The 11,594-nt window shown below is 33.6% G+C and overlaps 1 long non-coding RNA gene across 1 annotated transcript; it reads left to right on the top strand.

The window, feature by feature from the left end:
* Positions 1-3,072: 3,072 nt before the first annotated feature.
* Positions 3,073-4,720, top strand: LOC148549789 (uncharacterized). Its single transcript, XR_015896008.1, has 3 exons — positions 3,073-3,643; positions 4,227-4,347; positions 4,674-4,720. It is a non-coding gene; the product is annotated as an uncharacterized LOC148549789 (long non-coding RNA).
* Positions 4,721-11,594: the final 6,874 nt, after the last annotated feature.

The raw sequence follows: 11,594 nt of genomic DNA, 5'->3' as shown, positions 1-11,594 counted from the left end.
CAATTTTCTTTCTTTAGATACAACCTTTGTCCCCACGTTTTTGTTTTTCCTTCTACTTCGTCCAAGTGTCCAACCAAACAAAATACTCACAACGATGTTCAACACTCTGAAAATTTAAGACAACAATCGAAAGAGGGGTGAAGAAGGAAATAAAAAGATGAAAACCTAACGCCAGTAACAAGAAGAAATGTAATTTCGAAACCTACCTCCCATAGAGGACATCGCAGAAACAATCTGTCTGGATTCCTCCACTCTATACCAGATAGTACCACAGCTTCAATTCCGTGCAAACACTTGTCATTGTTGTACTCAAACTTCTTCTTCTTCTTCTTCTTCTTGTTTCTCAGCAACGAAGATCCGCCACCAACAACGCTGCCACAATTTAGGGATAAAGAGCTCGATTTTTCCTAGAGTGAGCCCATGTTCTTAGTTATTGGTTAAGGTGTTAGAGTTTCAACACAGAGCATCTTCTTTCTGAGGATAAAAGAGAACGAAGGATTTATTTTAATTAATCATTAAAATAAAATATTTTTTCTGAGTTGGCACTAAATGGCCAGCTCACTCAATATGAACGTGCCAGCAAGGAGTAAATAGAGCCACATATCCACTCAAACTAATCACGCCACACGCTGATGGCTGGAATGGTGACTGTGTCCGCCGGAGTGTATAATTACTGTGCACGCGTGACTCATTAAATGATTTAAGTGTATTTGTGTCCAGCTTATGAACTTTCAGGTATAATTTTATTCCTTCTTCCCCAATCATTCTTCCCAGGCCAATTTTTCCACTTAGTTTATTATTAATTCATAATAATAATCTACAATAAGTTTTCATCTAATTATCTATTTATAATATATATAAACCAAGATAGCTTAAAATTCACTCTCAAACACTTAAGATTTTTTTTATTATATGTTATAATTTTTTTCAAGGTGGCATATAACCTGATTTCTTTGTTTATATTATTACTTAAGATTCTTCTTTTTTTTTTCTATTTTATTCTCTTTGAAATTTATTTTTTTAGATTATTATGTACTTTTAATATTAATATTATTATTTTTAATAAATGTAAGTTTGTTTGGGCGAACTTAAAAAAAAAAGATCTTTTTTGAATTATTTTTTTTTAAAAGATTTTAGGAAAAAGTAAAAGTAATTTTATGTTTGAATATCTAATGTAAAAAGATCCTTTTATCTATCAATTATATTTGGATATAATAATATAAAAATATTTTTTTGTTTATTTATTACATAAAAAATATCTTTTTTCTTAAAAAGAATCTTTAAAAAAAATATAAATTGTAGCTTCTCAAAAAAGATAATTTTTTAATTTTTTAAATATTTTTACTCTTACTATCAGAAATTTACTAAACATACTTAAAAAAAATATTTTTATCAAAAAAAATTTTTTCATTAAAATAATAACGTCCAGACAAACACATCATCAAACTATAAAAACTATTTTATTATTTCATTTACTTTTAACTACTCCTTATGTTTTTTTTTTTTTTTACATAAAATCATTCACACTTTTTCATTTACTTTTTTTTAATGTGTGGAAGCATTTAATCTTGTTACTCAAGATGGTTTTGGGTTTATTGATCCACTGGTGCTCAAAATAAGAGATATCATGCATTGGAATTGGCGGGTTGACTTTCGTTTGATTATGAGAGATACAAATACGGTGGCAGGTACTGTGGCAAAGATGGCGATCATGTGGAGCTTCTTTCACCTTGGGAGGAGTTTAAGAGTAGTCTTAAACGGGACTGTCCCTCTATTTAGACAGTTCCTTGTTTTGTTTGTTTTATTTTTCTTTGTTTAATTTATTTCAGTCACAAAAAAAATAATCCCTTGCTTCTCACTTTTTCCGCGTCACCCATTTTTTTCTTCTCATATTATGCTTAGTTTAATTTTTTCCTATTTTTTTTACTTTTACAATTTTAATTGCATTATTTTTATTAATTTGACACAAATTCTATGAATAAGTATATAAAGGTTAACTGCTAAGAAGCAATAGCTCAAATGGCATAGTCTCCCTATACTTAATTAAGAGGTTAATTGAGATTGCGGGTTCGAGTCTCCATATCTTCGGTAAAAAAAAAAAAAAAGTATACAAAGGTTAACTATATTTCAACTTTTTTTTTCTATGTTTCTTTCAGATCATTTAATTTGTATTTTCACACTGATCTACATCTGTATATCAATATATAAAATAAAAAAAAATTTACTACTCTTTTTATTTTGTAATAATTAAATTTTGTTTATCAAAATACCATTTAACAAATTATTTTTCTACATCAAAATATTCTTTTAATAGTTTTTTAATTATTAAATTGTGATTTTACCAAAATTTTTGTTAACAATTATTTTTGTATTTTACTATTAATGTTTTGATATCAATGTATATTATTTTAGCAATAAGTTAAAAGAATTTTACCACTGTTAATATGTAGAATAATTAATATTAATAAATAATTTGTTTCTTAGAACTATTAAAAATTATTAACAACTTTATCAAAATTTAAAAATAAATCGAGATGGATAAATCCCAAATTTAAAAATTAATATCTCATTCCTTCCGTCCTTCGCATCTTTACAAAGTAATTTTCTTAATAATTAAAAAATTATTATACTACTAGAAAACTACTTATTACATACGGATATTTTCGATAGATTTTATTCCACGAAAATATAGATAAATTTTGCAAGAAAATTTTCGTCAAAAACAAAGAAAAATGAATTAGCATAAATTAGTGGTCGAAAAGAGAATCCGCCAATAATTCTATAGGAAAATTAGTGTCTTTTCTTGAAAAATAATTACTGGCAGAAAATTCATCTGTATTTAAATGGATAAAATATTATTTTTTTAAATTATTATAGACAAAAAAAATTATCCGTAATTTAAAATTTTTCGCCAAAAAATATTGAAATATCATCACCAGCTCTTCATTTTAACCACGATACTTCTATCTCTCTACACTCATTCCCTCCAAATGCTCCATGGGCCTCTCAGCCTTGCACCGCTATCGCACCGAACTTCTATTGCACTGAACTTTTGTCTCACTGAAGCTCTTGTATCTTCTTCGTGTGTTGCTCGCGTCTCCCCTTTCGAACCCTAACATGCAATCCACTGATTAACTGAAATGGAAACCCTCCGTTTTTTCTTTGCTTAGATGTTAGATTTTCAATTTCATACCATTAATTCCTCTTTTCAATTTCATGGACTGGAGTATGTGAATATGTGATGGATATCATATATTGACGAACAGTGAATTATATGGAATGGAGTATGTGAAATCAGATTAAGTGAATTAACAGATCGAGTTTCCCTTTCAATTTCTGGATAGGGTGTTCTTTTGTAACTGAGGCATTATAAAGCTCGAATTTCCCTTTACAAGCTTCATCATGGAATTCAGAATTCTTTTGTCCAGAAGATGAACTATTATCATGTCCCAAATCCATTCCTCCAACACTAGCAAAAAGATCTTGTTCATTTGATTCATCACCGGAACTATCTTTAACAAAGATTTCATGATCACCAATCAATCCAGCTAGCAAATCGTCATCATCGGTAGGGAGAAGATTCCCAATAGTTTAAGCGTCAAGTTCCTCAAGAGAACAAAAACCATCTCTTCCTCACATTGAGGTGAAACATTATCAACTGAATGTCCATATAGAACACTATTTATAGATAGTTTCGCTGCACCAATAGGAATTATATTAAGGCACATCATATTTGCTACTTCTTTTATTCCAAAATATCCGTTACTTTCAAAATTTTGTATCAAATCTCCAAAGTCAATGACTCATTTATAATTGAATTTGATATAATAAAGCTGATTCACTATTCAAGTAAATGAGAACTAGAGAAGATGTTGCTTTCATGCTGAGTCAAAATTACATCAATTTTATTCTTTTCTAAAAAAATTTGAAACATTATGTAAGTTAGGCCTTGCTCCTTCATCAAAATCTATGATTACAGAGAATCAAATAGATTAGTAACACTAACCATAGCAATTAGATAGCTTATCTGATTTCCAGAACTCATCTTGCTTCTGTCAAGAACAAAAAGATGTCAGGTTAAAACTTCTAGAATCTAGATAGCTTTCGAATTCAAATTATGGATTTGGAATTAAATTATCATTGATACATGGATAATTTAAATTACTATAGCTGTATTCATGTACTTATACTAGTATCTTCAATTGAGCCTCCATTTCTGAATTCAGATTCAGTCATCAACCAGGAAGCAATTTGTTGAGAGGAACAGAAAAGACAAGGACTCCAAGTTCAGGTTGATTTTCCTAATTACCTCTCTGCAATTCAGATTTTTACCAGCAACACTTTCAGGTATATATATATACATTCCTTATGAAAATTGAAAAGATTGTGTGTCTTTCTGAAGTTATTTCAACCTCTTTAGTTTGAATTGGTGCTTTGTTTCAACCTTTTTGGGGAAGTAATTATAAAGAATGTCATACGTGATGTTGTATAATGTATACATGGCCGCCGCACATGGTAAAAAAGCTTTCTTCAGTCGACTATGTTTCTTGCTGATCTACTTGCTTTACAAGATAATCATCTTAATGTAAGACTGAACTGGATTTCTAATATCCCTTGTCTAAATAAAACACCCATTTAAACTTTGATAAAGTTTTAATGTTTGTATGGTGCAGATAAGTCATCAGATTAACAAATTAAGTTTTGGAGCCCACTTTTCCGGATTAGTAAATTCTCTTGATGGGTAATTTTTCTATCTGTCTCTAGAGTCATCATTTTTTTGTGATGAGAATGCCATGCTCCACGTGTTTTCACATGCTTAAATCCTTAAATTTTGATGTAATACCACTAAATGTAGTCCTTAATCAAATTATCTTTGCTTTATGCATTCACTATGTACACATCCCATCTATCAAATGATTAGGCACCAAAAGATTGTTCAATGCAACTACACCAACTGAATTGCTTCTTCCTATTTTCTCAACAAAAGGGAGAGAACAAGGGTAAACCACAAAGCTTCCCCGGGCTTATAGCCAAGTAAACAAATCTTGTAAGATTGACATCATCTTAAAGATAATTGTAGCTTCTAGAATAATTACAAAGATGGTTATATACACATTTTAATTAAAGAAGATAGGGTTTAGTAGTAAATGCCGTAACTTATTCATAATTGTTATGTATTGAAAATTTGATGTATGAGTTGTGTTATATTTAAAAAAATTTTATTTTGTACTATCTTCTTTTTTTTTTTTGTTGGTGGGTTTTCCAATCTCAAGTGAGACCCACACAACTTTAAAAATAAAATAAAATAAAATAAAGTAAGTAATTTTTTAGGCCAGTAAAAAGGAAGAGAGAGAAATATAACTCTCAATTTGAAACAAAAAAAACAGAGAGAGTGAGAGAGTTCTTCGACGAAGAGAAGAAAAATTGGGGAAAAGGGGCATGCCATTTTGATCCGATTGAATTGGTAAATTTATTCTATTTCTTATGAAATTTTAGTATGTTATTCCTAAAGTAGAGATGAACATTAGGATATAACTTGCTAGTTACATTGTTTTCTCTTTTGTCTTATTTAAGATACCCACTTTGTGGAGGGTTTATGTTGATTCTATCAGTTTTGATGATATATTTTGTTGATTGTTGAGATGCCTTAATGCCACTAAAAATATTAATTATGTACCTATTATTTTGATAGTGAAAGATTTTACTGGATTAGGTCCCGTGAATTTTTTGTCCCTCTTTTTTGGGGGGAGTTTTTTGTCCCTAGAATATCATTTCATAATTCTGGACTTCATAGGAGTTTTTTGTTACTTTTATTGATAATTATTCTCGAAAAGTGTGAGCTTTTGTTTTAAAATTTAAAGACCAGGTGCTCGGTATCTTCAAACACTTTGAAGGTTGTGGTAGGCTTAGAGAAGGGGGGTTGAATCTATGCCTTCCTTTTGGTTGCTGTTGTTACCCTTTTAAAACAGATTTGCAATTCTGATTCTGTTTTAACTTAGCAGCGGAAATTTATGAGACAATTTATTTTTGTCTCATGAATATCAGAAAACAGAACACAGCAGAAAAGAGAAAAGCTAACACCAGCATGTATCCTGGTTCGGTTGCCTTGTGCTATGCAACCTACATCCAGTCTCCTCCACAACTATGGAAGAATTTCACTATAGTTAACAGTATTACATACACCAATAACACAGGATTGACCCAATCCTTTCACACTCAAGTTCTAACCTAACTTGACATTGGCTATGCTAATACCTAACTATTCACTCTTAGTGCTAACCCAACTAAGAAAGGGATACCTCACCGGTACAAGATACAAGACATAACCACACCTAAAGAAATCTGAAAATAACTCTAGGCTTTTCTCTCAAGTGTTTCACTCAGCCTTTTTCCACTCATGGCTTTTACTTGAGCTTTCTCACAATGCCTTTTCTCACAAGAAATTACAGAATGATAAACATTGAAAAGTACATTACAATCAGTAAAACATGAAGGAGATTGACTTCATCAACAGCCTCTGTGCTATGCGAAAAACCAGATTAGCAAGCCTCTGATTTAGTTCTTCATACTGGCGGAATGCACCTTTGATTAGGTTACACTGTCCAGTTAGTTGAACTTCTTCAAAGAGCTCTCTCAGAACAAAACATCTATTCACTGGTTTTCTCTCCTTGCCTTCTGAATGAACAGCAAGCTTCATTTATCTCCTTGCATGTTGCTTCGTTCTTCTTCCAAGGTCAACACCTTGAGCCTTGAGCTTCACCAATCCACAGATTCACTTTTTCACCTTAATCCTTAGAGAAGAAACTTTCCCTCATCTTGACCGAAAGCCACAAAGCAGTAACAATAGAAATCTTCCAAGGTCAACTTGATCTAAGCCCTTGAAAACCAACTTGGTCCCCAAGTATCACTTGTGACCGTAGATGTGGAGCAGAATAGGGCAGAGAACCACTTTCCCTTGAATGCCATTTTTGGATATAGCAGAGAGTTGGGAAGAAGGGATGAAGATCTGATTCATGCAAGATGAGATGGATTACCTTTCTTAAGCTTGATTTGATTTGGATTTTCTGTTCTTTGCTTCTGTGCCTCAAGCTTCAATTTTCTCTTTCTTGCTTCTTTGGTTACTGGCTTATGGAGGAAGCTTTTCTTCTCTTTCTCTTTCTTACTTTACTGAAGTCTTGATGTGACTTGATTAGAGAGGAAAATGACGTTGCTTTTGGTTAAGCAAAAGAGAGGGATTTGCATTTCTGAAACCAGATCGGGCTTGGATCGGGTATTGGTATGCTTGGCCCGATTTAATTTCTTTGGTTTCTTTCTTTGCTTTTGCTTGGGCTCTTTATTTTGCTTTCAGCCCAATATTCTTTGCTGAATGCCTTTTATTCCATTTGGGCTATTAACATTTGGCCTGCAACAATAAACAATTAGTTAATAAGTAAATATAATTAATCAACACTAATTATTTATTTTGCTCAAAAATAATGTTTGTCATCACTAATTAATTTAGTTAATTTCTTAACTCAACAATCTCCCCCTTGATGACAAACATGATTTAAGCTATAATCAAAAGGAAATGAGTTTGAGTCAGGTTTAGAAAACTCCCTTTAATTTTTGTCATTTGCTTTTATGTTGCTCCCCCTTTCCTTTTCAAGGTTAGCTCCCCCTGAATTTATGCTCTTCTCTTCTTTCCTGTTTACATATACTTATATGGAACTAAACAGATGCTATGTACCAACCAAAAGTATAGCAAACAGTGATAGTTTAAATGGCCAAAATAGAGCTTTAATACATCAGGGCCAGAATCAGATAGCAACATATCATAATCAGCCCAACATCAAGCTATTACCATTAGCAAACAGATTCAGCATGTGAAAACAAGTATTAATGCAGCAAATATTATTCAACATGCAAACTCAAGTATGGATGCAGCAAAAATCCCAAAAAAATACTAGGGTCCTATTGCTATTACTCCCCTTTTTGTCATCAAGGGCGGATAATAAACAAGATCAACAAAAACAAAGTCTTGTATCCTGCAGAAAAGAGTTAGAGCACAGTTCAAAGTGCTAACTAAACTACCAAAGGTGCAGTAATATCCAGAGTTATTACAGTCATCCAAACTGAAACAGTTTAAAAGTACTAAAGAAGCAGAATTCATGAGACAAAAAAAAGAGAGCAGCAACAACAGTTTTTATGAGACAAATCCTAGGCATCAGAACCATTCCCCTCCGAAGCAGCTTCCTCTTCAACATCCGTGGCAATGTCTTCATCATTTTGAAGGTTGTCAATGAAAGTCATCAGTACAGCCACCCTATCCCTTGATTTCTTCAGAAAGTTCTCATGCTTGCTAGCCAGCTTCCTTTTCTCTTTGCTCAATTCAATCAAGTGATTCGATTGGGAGACAAACTCTTGAGCAACATCCCTGACCACATTCAGCAGAGTGGATTTCTTCCCAGTGGAGATGGAAGTACCCTCAGTGGAAGGAGCAGTAGAATCATCTGGAATGAACTCTTCATCATCATCATCTAGAACCACTCTCTCAGATCGAGTTGGTCCTTTTTGCTGTTTCACTGAACCACCTCCCTTTAGATATGAATGTCTATTTTCATATTTCTCATTGGTCAAGTCAACACCAAAATACTCAAAAATGCAAGTTAGAAACATGCCATAAGGAAGAGCTTTGTCCTTTTCACTTCTAACAGAGTCAAACATGTAGCTAACCATCAAATATGCAAATGAAATTTCAGTTTTGGTGAGAAGGGCATATAAAACAAGAGTATCAGTGTAGGAAATCCTTTGATATGAGCCGCTTTGAGGCAGAATAATATGATTGACTATTCGGTGCAGTTGAGCACGCTCATATCCTAGGACTTTGTGAGTGGGTGTAATGCCATCTATTAAAGAGATATGTTCACAAATACTAGCCAGGGCATCATTGTAAGAAACACCAACTCCTTCATCCCACTTAACTGACGTGTAGGCACAGGGCCCAACATCAGTATACTTCAAAGCATCACTGATGGTCTCATTGTTTAAAACGATATCTCGGCCCTTGACATACGAATGAGCAGTGCCTTCATGATAAGTCATGTTTGCATAAAACTCTTTGACCAACAAGGGATAAATAGGTTTTTTGATGTCAAAAAGGTGATTCCAGTCCAGAAAAATTAAGTTATCAACAAAAGAAAAACTTTTTCTTTTCAAAGATGGAAAATCAGCGAGAAATGAAGGGCATAGGGTACGATACTGGATGACTCCCTCATAAAAATCATTATTCATGGCAGATTTGAATCTATAGGGATTATAGTTTGAATGAGAGGTCAAAAAGTGAGCTTTGTGATCAAAAGGTCCAATTTCTGGTTCTTTAACATTTTTTAGAGGGACTCGTATGTTACCTCGTTGAGAGCACATTGGAACCGACCTGGATTTTGGTTGTGTTGGTTCGGGTATGGGTTCCTCAGTCGCCTGATGTTTGCCTTTGGAGGAGCCAGGCTTTGTTGAACTTGGTTTTGAGGAGCCAGGCTTGGAAGGTGTGGCCTTCGGTGGTGGCGTCAGCTTGACAGAGGCAGGAAACCTTGGAGTATTTTTGGTCCGAGCCATGGGGTCACAGCGATGAGGAGAGGTAGGAGGAGAAGGAGAGGGGGTAAAGGTGCGGTCTTGAGAGCGAGTGGAAGGCTTTGTGGGTAGTTTGAAAACCTTTTCACGAGGAGCCCTTTTTGCAATGGTTTTCTTCCTCATTTGGTTAGTTTCAATCTTTTGAGGGAAGAGATGCAGTAAAGTGAGTGGGAAGAAACCGAAGAGTGTGTGGAGAAGTTATGGAGGGAAGAGAGGGAGTGTTGGTAACCGTACCCAAAAGCAAATTTCCAAAACCATGCAACTGCATCACCCTTTGAAAAGATTTGACAAGACATGACCTCATAAAAGAAAAGATTTTATTTGATTTTTAAATTAAAACAGGAAATAAATTTTAACTTTTGAAAGGTAATCAGAATTAAATTGAAACTCCTTTTGGACCAAAGTCAAAAATTAAGTTAGCCAAAAAAAACTTTACGGGTCACAAAAAATTGAAGAAATTTAAAACACACAGTTAAAAAAAAAGCAAGAATGTAACATTCATATTGGGCCCAGATATGGTTTGAATTAATGAAACACATAGGACTACCCAGATCTGAATTGAGGTTGGCCCAGATTGATTTTTCACTAGCAATAAGCCCAGAACACGCTGACTTGAAGGAAACATTCATCATTTGCCCAGAATTGTCTCATACCTGTTTATGAGACAAAAAGCTCCAGCAAATACATTAGCACTTTTCAAATAAGGAATCATAACTCAAAATTCCTAGACAAGTTCTAAGCATGCAGAATCTATCCTCAGCTAATGGTTTTGTAAAAAATATCTGCTAATTGCTCCTCTGATTTGACAAATTGAATACTAATATCCCCTTTTTGGACATGTTCTCTTATTGAGTGAAATTTCACTTTAATATGTTTAGTCCTAGAGTGCAAAACTGGATTTTTAGAAATATTAATGGCACTCATATTATCACACAGCAGGGGAATATTTTCAGCATTTAATTTGTAATCAGCAAGCTGCGTTTTTAACCATAAAAGCTGAGAACAACAAGAAGAAGCAGCTATATACTCAGCCTCTGCAGTGGAAAGGGCCACCGTTGGTTGCTTCTTACTTGACCATACATTTAAGGACTTCCCAAGGAAGCAACATAAACCAGAAGTGCTCCTTCTATCAACTCTATCACCAGCAAAATCTGCATCACAATAACCAACTACAGAAAAATCATCAATCTTAGGATACCAAAGACCAAAATTGGATGTGCCATGAACATATCTAATGATCCTTTTAACTGCAGAAAGATGTGACTCTTTTGGTTTGGATTGGAACCTAGAACACAATCCAACATTTTGCACAATATCGGGTCTAGAGGAAGTTAAGTACATAAGAGAGCCAATCATTCCTCTATACCTAGTCTCATCAACATCTTTTTCAGTTTCTCCCTTATCTAATTTAGAATTAGGATGCATGGGAGTTCCCATGGGTTTGGCATTTTCCATACCAAATTTCTTAACTAATTCCTTGGCACACTTCTCTTGATGAATGAAAATACATTTTTCAGTTTGTTTAATTTGCAGCCCAAGGAAGAAATTAAGTTCACCCATCATACTCATGTCAAATTCACTTGTCATGAGTTTTTCAAATTCAGAACAAAGGGATTCATTTGCTGATCCAAAAATAATGTCATCAACATATATTTGGACTAGAATAAAAGAATCATTAGAGTTCTTGATGAATAGAGTTGTCAGTGGTGCCTCTTTGAAAACCATTTTTCAAAAGAAAAGAGCTAAGTCTCTCATACTAAGCTCTAGGAGCTTGTCTTAAACCATAGAGAGCTTTAGATAGTTCGAAAACATGATCAAAATGCTCTTTATTTTCAAAACCAGGAGGCTGCTCCACATACACTTCTCTATCTATCACTCCATTCAAAAATGCACATTTCACATCCATTTGGTATAATTTAAAACCACAAAATGCAGCATAAGCTAAGAGAAGTCTTATGGCTTCCATTCGGACAACAGGGGCAAAGGAT

This window comes from Arachis ipaensis, chromosome B8 (assembly GCF_059453495.1).
Source record: "Arachis ipaensis isolate K30076 ecotype BB chromosome B8, ASM5945349v1, whole genome shotgun sequence".
NCBI classification, from domain to species: Eukaryota; Viridiplantae; Streptophyta; class Magnoliopsida; order Fabales; family Fabaceae; genus Arachis; species Arachis ipaensis.
The sequence above is the reverse complement of the archived record's forward strand: the minus strand, read 5'-3'. Positions and strand labels throughout refer to the sequence as shown.